The following is an 11,990-nucleotide window of genomic DNA, read 5'->3' on the forward strand; positions in this document are numbered from 1 at the left end:
CCTTACCCACAAAAGGTACCCAGGAGCCAATGTATTCCATCAAAAACTGGATTATTTCCTAGGTTTTTACATTTCAACTCCTCCTGCCTTATATTCTAGATCAGAAAATAGAGGCTTTCCTTGACTGACTCCTGAGTTGGTCTCACGCTCCTAAATACCATAGAATTTCATTCCAGAGACATACCCTGCTATGTACATACATTGTAATGTTGGACTACCCTCCTCTTCTTATTTCAACAATTCCTAGTGAAGTTTTCACATGTCTGGGAACTGAGTTCCTCCTATAGCATATCATTAAGATAGTATATTTAAAAAATTATCTCGACCGCCGCAGCCATCTTCCAGTAACTCGCCAAAATGACGAACACAAAGGGAAAGAGGAGAGGCACCCGGTACATGTTCTCTAGGCCTTTTAGGAAACATGGCGTTGTTCCTTTGGCCACATACATGCGAATCTACAAGAAGGGTGATATTGTAGACATCAAGGGAATGGGCACTGTTCAAAAAGGAATGCCCCATAAGTGCTACCACGGCAAAACCGGAAGAGTCTACAATGTCACCCAGCATGCCGTGGGCATCATTGTCAACAAGCAGGTTAAGGGCAAAATTCTGGCCAAGAGGATCAATGTGCGGATTGAGCACATCAAGCACTCAAAGAGCAGAGACAGCTTCCTGAAGCGGGTGAAGGAGAACGACCAGAAGAAAAAGGAAGCCAAAGAGAAGGGCACCTGGGTGCAGCTGAAGCGCCAGCCTGCGCCACCCAGAGAAGCACACTTTGTGAGGACTAACGGAAAAGAGCCTGAGCTGTTGGAGCCCATTCCATACGAATTCATGGCCTAATGTACACAAAGAAATAAAATACCAGCACCAAAAAAAAAAAAAAAAAAAAAAATTATCTATTTTCATAATTGCTTTGTTTGGGCTTTTTTGTCTTATTGGTCTTTTGCTTATATGTTATCCTTTTTGATTTTGTGGATTTTATTTTTTAGTTTTGTTTCCTATTTTCTACTGAATATATGCGAGAGAGAATTTCTTATTGTTTATTTTATGTTGTTTTGCTGACCTGTTTTCTAAAAGGAGAGAAAGAAAGGGCTTGGAGTGGGGTGGGTAGGGAGATCTGGGAAGAGTTGAAGAAGGGGAAAAGTGTGATGATAAAATATTGTATGAATTTTCTCAATGAAAAAAATACATTTTAAAAGAGATAAAGTAAAAATAAATAAATCTAATATATTTTTTTTAAAGTATATCTAAACAAGACCATAATGTTACCATACATTTTAGTTCCCTTGTTAACGCTAACACTGTCAGTCAGACAGGTACTGTTAACTGTATTGACAGAAGAAAAAACTAAAACATAAAAAAGGTCCTATTTCCTGGGCAGCTCAGGACATAAGTGACAATAATACCTCAACTTGTTGACTCATGACCCGGAGTTTCTTTGTTGAAGATTTGGATCTTCCTTTCTCTGGGACAGAAAAAACAAATTACATAAAAACATTCCTTCCCCAAGCAAAGGCATCTTTGTGGAATACTGGGTGAAATGACATGTCAGTCAATCACACTCACTTTCCCCCTTCTCAGTGAGGCTCAAGCATCCTCCCTTGGAGTGTCTTGTTCTTCAGCCTCTTTGAGTCTGTGGATTATGATTATTCTGTACTTTGCGGCTACTATCCACTTATAAGTAAATACATACTGTGCATGTCCTTTTGGGTCGGGTTACCTCACTCAGGGTCAAATTTTCTAGTTTCATCCATTTGCTTGCAAAATTCATTATGTCCTTGTTTTTAATAGTCAAGTAGTATTCCATTATGTAAATGAACCACATTTTCTCTATACATTCATCAGTTGACAGACATCTAGGTTTTTCCTAGTTCCTGGCTATTACAAATAAAGCTACCATGAACATAGTTGAGTAAGTGCTCTTGTGGGGAGGTAGAGCACCTTTTGAGTGTATGTCCAGAAGTGAGGTACAGCTATTCCCAATTTTCTGAGAAACTGTCAATTGATTTCTAAGTCCATTTAGGTTTTGGTTTTCTCTTTTAAGATCTATTTATTATTATACATAAAGTACACTGTAGCTGTCTTCTGACACACTAGGAGAGGATGTCGGATCTCATTACGGGTGGTTGTGAGCCACCATGTGGTTGCTTGGATTTGAACACAGGACCTTCGGAAGAGCAGTCAGTGCTCTTACCTGCTGAGACTTCTTGCCAGCTCCTCCAAGTCCATTTAGTTATATAAGTTTGCACTCCTACCAGCAATAAAGGAGTGTTCTCATTACCCTATATACTTGCCTGCATAGGCTGGCACATGCAATTGAGGATCAGCCTACCATTCTGCACCCCACAGTTCTGCCTACCTGCCTGCCTGCCAAGAGGTCTGGTCCAACCTGGGGCACCCAGGTGAAACACTCCTGCCCCAATACTCCTGCCTTCTGGGACCCCAGCAAGTCTAACAGCCTGGAGCTCTACTCCTCCCTATCAGAGCTCCATTCCTTCAGGTCCATACCTTCACCTGCAATCAAGGATCTACACCCTATACCCCAGTCCACAGCTCATCTGCCTTTAAGAGACCTTCAGCTATCCAGGACAACTACTCCCAGAGGTTTTATACTTCCCTGGACTACCAGGCCAGCCATCACAAGGGACAACCAGAAGACAAAAGGCAAGTATAAGAACATAATTAACAGAAACCAGTGCAATATGGCAGCATCAGAATCCAGCTCCCCTACTACAACAAGCCCTGGATATCCTAACATACTTGAAGAGCAAGACAATGTCCCTAAATCTCATCTCATGAAGATTATAGAGACCTTTAAGGAGAATATAAATAAATCTCTTAAAAAATACAGAAAAACAGAATCGAACAGGTGAAAGAAATGAATAAAATAGTCCAAGACCTAAAAATGGAAATAGAAGCAATAAACACACACACACACACACACACACACACACACACACACACACACACACACACACACACAAATGCAGTCAGTCCCACAGAGGGAAAACCTAGGGGGAAAAAACAAAACAAAACAGGAACTATATACTCAAGTATCATCAACAGAATACTAGAGATGGAAGAGAGAATCTCAGGTGTAGAAGATACCATACAAGAAATCAATACATGGGGGAAAAAAGCCAAATCTAAAAAGTTTCTAATGCAAAACATTCAATAAATTTGGGACACTATGGAAAGGCCAAACCTAAGAATAATAAGAATAAAAGAGTACAAAGATTCACAGTTCAATGTGGCCAGAAAATATCAACAAAAATAACATAGAATAAAACTTCGTTAACCTAAAGAAAGAGATGTCTAGCAATGTACAAGAAGCTTACAGAACACCAAATAGATTGGACTAGAAATGAAAATCCTTCTACTACATTATAATCAAACCACTAAATGTACAGAACAAAGGAAAAATATTAAAAGCTTCCAAAGGGGGGGGGGGACAACCTAGTAACATATAAAGGCAGACCTATCAGAATTATACCTGACTTCTCAACAGAGACTCTAAAAGTCAGAAGATCCAAGACAGATGTCTTAAAGACCCTAAGATCCACAGGTACCAACCCAGAGTACTATACCCAGCAAAACATCCAATCAACGAGATGGAGAAATCAAGCTACTCCTCGACAAAACCAAATTTAAATGATATCTTACTAGTAATTCAGCCCTAGAGAGGCTACTAGAAGGAAAACTTCAACACAAGGAGGGTAATTTCACCTACAAAAACATAAATTAATCATCTTACAGAAAAAACAAAAGAAGAGAATAACATATACATAATACCACCACCACCATCAAAATAAGAAGAACTATAATCATTGGTCATTAACATTTCTCAATTCACCAAGAAAATGACACATGTTAGCAGACTGGATATGTAAATAGGAGCCATTATTCTGTTGCATACAAGAAACATACCTCAGTGATAAAAACATTGTCAGAATAAATGGCTAGAAAAAGGTTTTCCAAGTAAATGGACCCAAGAAACAAGCTGGAGTAGCCATTCTAATATCCAATAAAATACACTTTTAATGAAAAGTAATCAAAAGAGATGGGAAAGGACACTTCATACTCATCAAAGGAAAAACTCACTAAGATGACACCTCAATTCTGAACATCTATCCCCCAAATGCAAAGGCCCCCACATATGTAAAACCAAACCAAACCAACCAAACAAAAACAACAAAAAAGAAACTACTAAAACTCAAATCACACATTTAACCGTGCACAATAATAGTGGGGGACTTCAAAACCCCACTCTCACCAATGGACAGGTCATCAAAACAGAAACTAAACAGAGAAACAATGAAACTAACAGATGTAATCAACCAAATGGATATAACATATCTACAGAGCCTTTCACCCCCAAACAAAGAATACCTTCTTCTCTGTACTTCACAGAATGGTCTCTAAAACTGGCCATATAATAGGGTACAAAGGAAGTCTCAATAGATACAGGAAGATTGAAATAACCACTTGCATGTCATCAGACTACCATGATTTGCAGAAAGCCACATACTTATGGAAAATGAACAACTCTTAATGATTACTTGGGCAGGGAAGAGATAAAGAAATTAAAGACTTTCTAGAATTCAATGAAAATGAAGGCACAACATACACAAATTTAAGAGACACAATGAAAGCATTACTAAGTGGAAAATTCATATTAGTAAGTGACTTCATAATGAAATTGGAGAATTCTCATACTAGCAACTTAATAGCACACCTGAAAGCTCTAAATCACAAAGAAGCAACCACACCCAAGAGAAGTAGACTGATGAAAATAGTCAAACTCAGGGCTAAAATCAATCAATTAGAAACAAAGGGAACACAAAGAATCAACACAACCAAGAACTGGTTCTTTGAGAAAATCAACAAGATAGACAAACCCTTAGCCTAACTGAAAGGCACAGATACAATAAATATCCAAATTAGCAAAATCAGAAGAGAAAAGGGAGACATGACAACAGAAACTGAGGAAATTCAAAACATCATTTGGTCTTACCTCAAAAGCCTGTACTCCACAAAACTGGAAAATGCTAACAAAATAGATAATTTTCTAGACAGATACCACTTACCATATCAGGTATCAAGATCAGGTAAACTATTTAAATAGCCCCATAACCCCTAAGGAAATAGAATCAATCATTAAAAGTCTCCCAACCAAAAAAAAAAAAAAAAAAAAAAAAAAAAAAAAAAAAAAAAAAAAAAGCCCAGGGCTCAATAGTTTTAGTTCAGATTTCTACTAGACTTTCAAAGAAGAGCTAATACCAATACTCCACAAATAATTCCACAAAATAGACACAAAAGGAATATCACCAAACTCATTCTGTGAGGCCACAGTCACCCTGATACCTAAACCACACAAATACTCAAGAATGAAAGAGAATTTCAGACCAACTTTGCTAATGAACATTGACACACACACAAAAAAAAATGCTTAATGAAAATCTGGTAAACCAAATCCAAGAACACATCAAAACATACCATGATCAAGTAGGCTTCATCCTAGAGATGCAGGGATGGTCCAATATACAAAAATCCATTGATGTAATCCACTAGATAAACAAACTGAAGACAAAAAACACACGATCATCTCAGATGCTGAAAAGATCTTTGACAAAATCCAACACCCTTTGATGTTAAAAGTCTTGGAAAGGTCAGGGATTCAATGCACGTATCTAAACAGAACGAATTGGAGAATTCTCAACAGAGGAATCTTGAATGGCCAAGAAGCACTTAAAGAAAGGTTCAACATCCTTAGTCATCAGGGAAATGTAAATCAAAATAACCCTGAGATTCCACCTTACACCAATCATAATGGCTAAGATCAAAAGCTCAGGTGACAGCACATGTTGTCAAAGATGTGGAGGAAAAGGAATACTCCTCCATTAGTAGTGGGATTGCAAACTGGTACAACCACTCTGGAAATCAATCTGGAGGTTCCTCAGAAAGTTGGAAATAGATCTGCCTGAAGACTCTATCCTGAAGATACCACTATTGCGTATATACCCAAAAGATGCCCGACCATACCATAGAGGAACATGTTCCACTATGCTCATAGTGGCTTTATCTGTGATAGTCAGAAGCTGAAAACAACCCAGATGTCTCTCAACCCAAGAATGGATACAAAAATTAGTATTCTGTTTATACAATAGAATACTATCCAGCTATTAAAAACAAGGACATCATGAACTTTTCAGGAAAATGGATGGAACTAGAAGATATGATCATGTGTGAGGCAACCCAGACCCAAAACAACATGCATGGTATGTACTCACTGATAAGTAGATATTAGCCAAAAAGTAGAGTATACCCATGATATAACCCACAGACAGTAAGAAGTTTAACAAGAAGGTAGGCCCAAGTGAGGATGCTTCAATCCCACTTACAAGCAGGAACAAAATAATCAGGAGGGAGGGAAAAGGGAAGAGGGACCTTGGTGGGAGAGGGGAGGGGAGAATAGGGTGCAGGATCAGATATGGGTGGAGACAGGAAGAAGATCAGAGGTCCAGGAGAATAAATAGGAACATGCAGCTGTAGGAAGTGTGTGTGTGTATCTCTAGAAAGTCCCAGAGACCTGGAATGGCAGAGGCTCCAAGAAGTTAATGGGGATGACCTTAGCCGAAATGCCCAACAGTGGGGAGATGGAACCAGAAGAGACCACTTCCAGTAGACAGACAGGGCCCCAGTGGAGGGATGGGGTCACCAACCTACCTTTAAAATTTTTGACCCAGAATAGATCCTGTCTAAAAGAAATGCAGGGACAAAAATGGAGCAGAGATGAAAGGAAAGGCCATCCAGTGACCAATCCAACTTGGGAACAGTCCAATGGGCAGGCAAATCTTGATAGTATTACTTATGCCATGTTTGGCCTGCAGACAGGAACCTAGCATGACTGTCCTCTGAGAAGCTCTACCAGCACTTGGCTGAGACAGATGCAGATACTCACAGCCAACCATTGCACTGAGGTTGGGGACTCCTACGAAAAAGTTAGGGTTAGGATTGTAAATAAATAAAACAATTTTAAAAATTAAATTAAATTTAAAAAAAAGAAGTGACAGTTATCTTTAGCTTTGCAAATACTACCAAGACAGAAGAGGCACCAGCAATTGCTGAGCTTACTACCGTCCTCAATTTCCACCTTTCATTAGATACCACAGAATATTTCCCATCCATTTTTTTTCTTTCTAAATGGGAAGATTGATCCAAATGACGAAGTATTTGAGTACTCAAGAGGAAAAAAAAAAAAAAACAACCTGTGACTATTTTCTCCAATGCTTATAAATGTGGAAAAATAATTAGATTATGGAATGACTCTTTACATTCAGAAAAGTCCTGTACACCAAGAACACATGTTCATATTAAAGGCAACATACAGACAGGAAAGAATCAATAATCTGGAAGAAAGATGATGGATGCTAGGTTTTAAGATTCAACTGTCTCTGCCATTTTCAGCACTACTTGAAATAGCAAAAGCTCCAACACTGAAAGCCATATGCTTAAATGTATTTTCATGAGTGGTAATGTCAAATGTTTCAGCAAGCCTTCTCTCTTTGCTGCTGATACTTCATGTTTCCCATGTTCTTACTCAGAATCAAGTTCCTCTGCCCTCCTATCCTGTTTTAAATCACTGAACAGGGTGCTGTGGTTCTACAGTGACAGATTTAGATGAAAAATGAAACTCAAACATGTAGACAGTCTGATTGCAGCTTGTGCAACCAAATCAGATGTTCTTCCTGCTTTCCCATTTCATCTGGTTGAGTATGGGCAAATCATCTGAAAGTCACCCTTCTTTCTGCTCAAAGTTTGTAGAGTAAAATAAGAAAAAAATACTTATATACTGCTACATTTTTTCCTTCCTACTCTGGAATCTTCTAGAAAACAGCTGAGCCTAGGTAGCTGATGAACCTCCACCCCCATCTCGGCTGGATTTCTAATCTGCCTTCCTATACTGTGCTGAGGCCAGCCTTCATATAATTGAGAATGAATAATGGTGCTCTAACCACTTTCTTATACTCCCCCCCCCACCCCAGTGCTCATTTGTGGAATAGTTCAAGGTGAAGATTGACATCTTCACATTCAGATAATTACCAGAGGATATGGAGATGACTGTGAACACCTTATACATTTTATGCCTTGGAGAGATGAGCTTTACTCATGAGAAGAAAAGCAGCAGCATATGAAAGGATGAAATCCTTTCCCATCCTTAGCAAACAAAGCCCACATTCTCACTTGTCGATACACTGGGTATGTGTGGTCAGCAGATTCTAGATTTAGTTGAAAGTCCTTTCCTATTAATTAGCTATGTGACTTTGGGTAAGTCACTAACCTAAATGGATTTTAATTTTAATCAAATGGAGAAGAAACACAATGTTGCAAATTCTTTGTGAAGTCTGAAATTCCTATACCAATGCAAATGATCTTATTTAATTGACATAATTCTGGGCATTGAATACAACAATGGAGGGGTCAGCAGGGGATAGAATTTTCCTTATTGCCTCCAAGGGAGAATGAACAAGGAAGCTAGAGAGGAAATTAACATCTTAGAGTGCTTCTCTTTGCATCTTGTGATAGACTTAGCTTTGTCAGCAAGATTTCTCACAATATGGTCTTTGAAACTTAGTAATATTATTGAAAGAACGGAGGCTTAAAGTCACATGTACCTGGAATGATCCTTAGCAGTGCCACATGTTGTGTGGGTGGGAAGACTGCTTAACCTCTCAAGACTTCCTCTATAAAATGGTAATTATGAAGATTTCCTAAGCCACTTTATGAAAAAAGCGAATAATGGTGTTTTGGATATAGTAGGTATTCAATAAATACAAGTTCTGTTTTCTCTTTTGTAGAGGAATTGTTAGGGTTTTAAATTTTGTGTCCCTACTTTTTTTGTGGGGATTCACTAAGACCCATCAATAGAATTACCTAAAGAAAGGAAAATGTACAGACCCAGCAGCATTTTTGACATTGGTCTGTAATCAGTATTTGGGAACAATAATGTGCTAATGAGGGGAAACAGAAACTAAACATTGTTTAAGAGTGATTTCGAAAAGTGTGTTATGCAATAAATAACATGGTAACCTCTTAGTTGACTCTCATATCTTGTAGCTCTCAAATGAATAGCACTCTCTTTTCAAACATATGGTGATCTATTTAAAAGAGCAACAGTGGACAAGAGTAGTGAGGTTGCCCTTACACCATCCTCAGTGGATCCCCAAACAACCCAACAGGCTACATCTTCTACTCATAACATAAATGTTTCCAGCTGGGCAGTGGTGGTACACACCTTTAATCCCAGCACTTGGGAGGCAGAGGCAGGTGGATTTCTGAGTTCAAAGCCAACCTGGTCTACAGAGTGAGTTCCAGGACAGCCAGGGCTATACTGAGAAACCCTGTCTGGAAAAAAAAATGTTTCTAAAACTTCATAGCTGAGCTGTCTTCTGTAAGTCTCTTTAAAATTAATTATTAAAGCCTTCTCCATTAGTCTTTTGTTTGGCCTTCATAAAACCATTTATTTTTTGCAGTTTAACAAATAAAAAACCCCACTGCATTATCTATAAATATATGGCTCCAGATATGGGAAGAAGGCTATGACTCATACTAGACCACTCCTTAAGGGCAGCTCTGTTATGACTGTATTCTGGGAAGTGTGCTGGATCTATTCTTCACACATAGGCAAAATCAAAATAAGCTGGCAATATAAAAAGGACTTTTTTGTGTGTGTTTTGTTTTTTGTTTTTTGAAGACAGGGTTTCTCTGTGTAGTCCTGGCTGTCCTAGAACTCACTCTGTAGAACAGGCTTGCCTTGAACATAGAAATCTGCCTGACTCTGCCTCCCAAGTGCTGGGATTAAAGGTGTGCACACCACTGCCCAGATGAAAAGGACTTTCTTGTCAGGAACTGACTCTTGTCAGTCCCTATTTGGTTAGATCAATGTACTGTGCCATTCACTTGGCCAAGAAATCCATCCATCCATCCATCCATCCATCCATCCATCCATCCATCCATCCATCCTTCTATCCATCCACCCACCACCCACCCACCTATCCACCCTTCCCTATTACAAACCACATGCTTGATCTTAGAAGTAAAACATCAATTAAAATGTATTCCAAACATAACACAATTAGTGTTACAGAGTTACTGTGACACACACAGTTTAGTGAACATAGAGGAATGAATGCACAGGAACTCAGGCAAAAGCATCAGAGTAGATTTTTAGAAGAGGATTTTTAGCAGGAACAATTAAATGCCATCCAATCAGTAACAGTAAGGATAGCCCTGATTCCTCATCCTTTCCTACCTAAGGCAAATGCCATTAAAAAATGTCTTCTCCAGAGAATACCCCATCCGAGGATCCATCCCATAATCGGCCACCAAACCCAGATATGATTGCATATGCCAGAAAGATTTTGATGAAGGGACCCTCTTATAGCTGTCTTGTGAAGTGGATGCTCACAGTCATCTATAAGATGGAACACAGGGCCCCCAATGGAGAAGCTAGAGAAAGCACCCAAGGAGCTGAAGGGGTCTGCAACCCTAGAGGTGGAACAACAATATGAACTAACCAGTACCCCCAGAGTTCGTATCTCTAGCTGCATATGTAGCAGAAGATGGCCTAGTCAGCCATCACTGGGAAGAGAGGCCCCTTGGTATTGCAAACTTTATATGCCCCAATACAGGGGAATGCCAGGGCCAAGAAGTGGGAGCAAGGCAAGGGGAGGGTATGGGGAACTTTCGGGATAGCATTTGAAATGTATATAAAGAAAATATCTAATAAAAAAATGTCTTCTGTAACGACCAGGTTCAGGAGCACATGTTTTACTCTCCCTCAGATTTTTCTATAACCCTTCCTAACCCCAGACATATCCAATGTCTGAACTTGACAGGATCATGACCTCACTGGTGAGCGTGTAGCCAAACTCAACATGAATACTCATATTACCATACTGCATGCAACTCTTAGTGTGAGGAACACAGGACAAGACCTGCAGACACTCTAAGGTCATGAGAAAGTGGGAGCCTGCCTATTGGTTCCATGACCTTTCTCCTCAAGGCTACCAGGAACCAGTACCTGGAAAACCTTACCTGGGTATTGGCTCCATCGTGTTCCCGCATATACCCCCAATAAAGCCTCATTTGGGCTGCTATTGCCTCTTCATGATTTCTGTCTTGAACTGAGTGAAAGGATTCAAGATTGAGTAGGTCACACTTGGAGCTGAGAGTGGATAACCATGCAAGCTGTCAAGACTAATAAGAAAGTAGGGAATTCACTACGGAAAAATAGTAAACTTGGAGACAGAGGGTTACAAGCAGGATGCTTTGGAAGGTTTGAGTATGATGAGTTTGTTTCAGAGATAGATACCAGAAGGTGGGTTCCTGCCGTGGTTATCTAGTGTTCTTCAGATGCTGCAAGGGAGACTAAGGGAAACAGTTAGTTGATGTATTTATATTTATGTGCTGTATTTATTGGGCTTTGGCAAAGTGGTGCTTTTATAAATTGTTAAATTTAAATTTCATGGTATGGCTAAAGGAATCTGAGGGTTTCATGAATGCATTGTAATCACACACTACATCAATATGTTATAATCCCAGTACTGAAAACTTTAAAGAACAGAAGCCATTACAAAGATATTTGGAAACTATTGGCCAGATAATTGTGTGAACTACACTGAGGACTCTGAACCTACTCCCGAAATGAACACTCAACAGACTGTGTGAAAAAGTCTTGATTCGTTTACCACGGGATGGAGTCTCTGCAGGAGTAGTGGGGATAGCTGTGGAAATGCTCAAATCTGAGTTTAAAATGCTGCAAAACGGCCAAGCAGGTAATGGCAGTATGGACTGCACATTTATGTGGATTTAGACCTCTTGCTGACTCTGATAATTATAGGAGGCTACACACATGGTGGATAGTAATTATGCATAACTTTTATAAAGGTATTATTAAAGACAAGAAAATCAAAGTTACAAATGCCTTA

General features: G+C 39.2%; 1 pseudogene; it reads left to right on the forward strand.

Annotated features, from left to right (window-relative positions):
• Gm10240 (predicted gene 10240) lies at positions 322-870 on the forward strand (annotated as a pseudogene).

The sequence above is a fragment of the Mus musculus genome, chromosome 15, assembly GCF_000001635.26.
Source record: "Mus musculus strain C57BL/6J chromosome 15, GRCm38.p6 C57BL/6J".
NCBI classification, from domain to species: Eukaryota; Metazoa; Chordata; class Mammalia; order Rodentia; family Muridae; genus Mus; species Mus musculus.